At 36.5% G+C, this 2,886-nt stretch overlaps 1 pseudogene; it reads right to left on the minus strand.

Moving 5' to 3' along the window:
* Positions 1-533: 533 nt before the first annotated feature.
* On the minus strand, positions 534-1,900 carry LOC109221478 (annotated as a pseudogene).
* Between the last annotated feature and the right edge of the window lie 986 nt (positions 1,901-2,886).

Genomic DNA, 2,886 nt, shown 5'->3' on the forward strand with positions numbered 1-2,886 from the left:
ACATCATATCGGACTTATTTACTCCTCAGCGTAATACCACGGAGAAGCATAACCCATCAACCACAGGCCTTATTTAAGGAGAAAAACAAAGAATCATCAGAAAGTGAAACCATGAATTGATTAAATATTCATCAACACATATATACTGTATGTGCATAAGTGTGGGAAGTATACATACATCAAGACTTGAGCTTTATAAAAAATGAAATTAATTTTTGGTTTGTGCCTTTTGGGAAAGTATAATTACACGAAGGGAATAGAGTGTGACCAAAGCAGGTGCCCGCTGCTCCATGTCCACTTGGAAGATTATGTTCATTATCCAACGTTATGGGATATGTTGGCCTTCTCTTAGTTTTGAGTATCATGTAGTATCATAACTTTGTACTCCTGTACGTTAACAATATCTAAGAAACTATTTGTTGATTTGGTATGATCCCAACCTATGGTTTTAAGCGCTCTGAACTTTTGGCTGAGGTGAGACAACCATAGACGTTGTACTCATCTTGATCCCTTAAGTAAATCTCCAAGCTGCATCATCTAAATGGACTAAGTAGAACACCCACAACAAAATTGGAGCATCTTTTGGGGGCATTACTAGTCTGAATAGTCTCTGTCTGAACAGGCAGAAGCACGGCCTGAGTAGTCTGAACTTGTGCTAGTGTGGTAATGTGCACATAATCTATCCCCACTGGGAGCCCTTTGGCATCAACGGTTCTTACATTTGGAAGATTAATGCCCAGTTGAGCTTTCCTAACCTGCTCCTTATAAGGTCCTAGAGATGATGCCAGGGCTACCTACACCCACACCCACACCAACCAAATAAATTAACCAAAGTATTCAATTTGCCTTAATAAATACAATAAGACATGGACCACTCTTAACTAACTCCAATAATGACATTAAAAAGAGTTGCACTGTATTGAATTTGATCTCCTTATCTTTAAAGCAACTTGGGTTTTCCGAAAAAGAAAGAGAGCAACCAGTCTAGGCCACCTCGAATTTTCATGCGGTATTTCCAAAACTTGCTAAGGTAAATCCCTCCGTCCCAGATAATTAATAAAAAGTGATGTTCAAAGTATGAGTGTCAAATCAATTATTTTACGTCTTAAATCAAGAATAATCCTTAGATGCTTACTTAAAATTTTATATTTAAAATAAAACGTACCTTAAGTTTAAACTTTTTTATAATAAAATATTTATAAAAAATGTACGAAAAAGTTTACTAGTAAAAAACTTTTGCCAACTACTCTTTGAAGGACTAAAGATATTTTTTTCAATTACCTGAATCACAGGCAATGTAGGTGACTGTAGATCACGGCGCACACTCTCGAATAATCTCTTTAATCTAAATTTGTACAATATGGCATCCTCAAGATTCTGGGTATCACTCTCACCTTGGTACCATAACAAAGCTTGGAGCTTCCCACCTCCTTGCAACGCAGCCTCTGTCCTTCTTATCATCTGATTATACAAAACACCCCCACGAACCCATTCACTTATATTTGTACCTCCAATAGCACAAGGCACCAAACCAATCACTCCAAAGCTTGGATCTTTCTCTAGAACTGAATTGGCAAATGACATTCCTGGCCCAACCCCACAAACTTTACCCAAATCTATGTCTTGGTGAAGTGGTTCTTGAGCTTCAAACCGTGTTAATCCTGCACTGAGTCTGAGGATATTTGGATTGGATTGACATTCTGGTGGAATTACACCATCCCATGTTTCATTAACTATGCCATTTTGGCCATGGTTGGTGACACCACCTCGACCCGGACATGTTACTTTGTCCGGCTAATATGAATATGTTTTGGACAAGTGAAGTTGAAACATTTGCTAGATCTACGGTATTTACCCATCTAATGTGTGTTAGAAGTATTAACCAAAGAAAAGGGATCATTGTTTTTGTGAAATTGAGGCAAAATGAGACATCAAGCAAGTCTCTCTATAAGAAAGAAAGAATATAGGAAGGGCAGGTAGGAGTACTGTGAAAAGGTGAGGCCCATTCTTTAAGCAAGATGTATTGATTTCTTTATTACAACTGTATAGGATTTTTTTATTCCAACCTGCTACTTTATTTATCAGCTGTTGAATAAGACTAGGAGACAAACTTTTTAGCTGTTCAAGTTTCCACATCTAAGCATTTGTCAATTCCACCTCATTAAACTACTGTCTTCATGGGCACTTTAATTTGTATCATCATATTACTTGATCACTTTCATTTCTATATCCTTGTGTTAGAAAATGACTCTACCAGTTATTTACGGTGTCTTTTCCTGCCATTTAAAGAAGGCAACGAAAGGAAACCCAACATATGCACCAGGTATTGCATCCTGCTAGTTTTTAAGAGTAGAATATGAATAGTAACCTAATAATTGCAACTTGCATCGTTTTACTACTATTCATAAGCATATGCTTATCCGGGAAAATGAAGAAGAATGACCATCTTTTACCCCCCATGATCACTAACTTTACCAATCCTCCGGGAATAAGAATATAATTAGAAATACTCAAGGGTGTGGCCCAGTGGTCAATGAAGTGAGTTAGAATCATGAGGTCTCATGTAAAAATCGTGATCAATTATACACGTGTACTTCTTGTACACTAAGAGGTCGTTTGGTAGCTGGTTCGAAGAAAGGTTATTCATGTATAAGGGGTAACATAACTTATACCATGTTTGGTAGGCAATAGTTATTTTGTATAAAATTCTGCATAACTAATACCATGTTTGGTTGACATTTTTTAATTATGCATAAATAATACATGTATAAGTTATGAGTCAATCTGTGTATTATTTTATGCGGGGTAGAAGATGGAATAACTAATACATGTATTAGTAATACATGGATAAAATACTGAAATGACTAAAATTCCCCTAATCACTTT

The sequence above is a fragment of the Nicotiana attenuata genome, unplaced genomic scaffold, assembly GCF_001879085.1.
Source record: "Nicotiana attenuata strain UT unplaced genomic scaffold, NIATTr2, whole genome shotgun sequence".
Classification (NCBI taxonomy): domain Eukaryota; kingdom Viridiplantae; phylum Streptophyta; class Magnoliopsida; order Solanales; family Solanaceae; genus Nicotiana; species Nicotiana attenuata.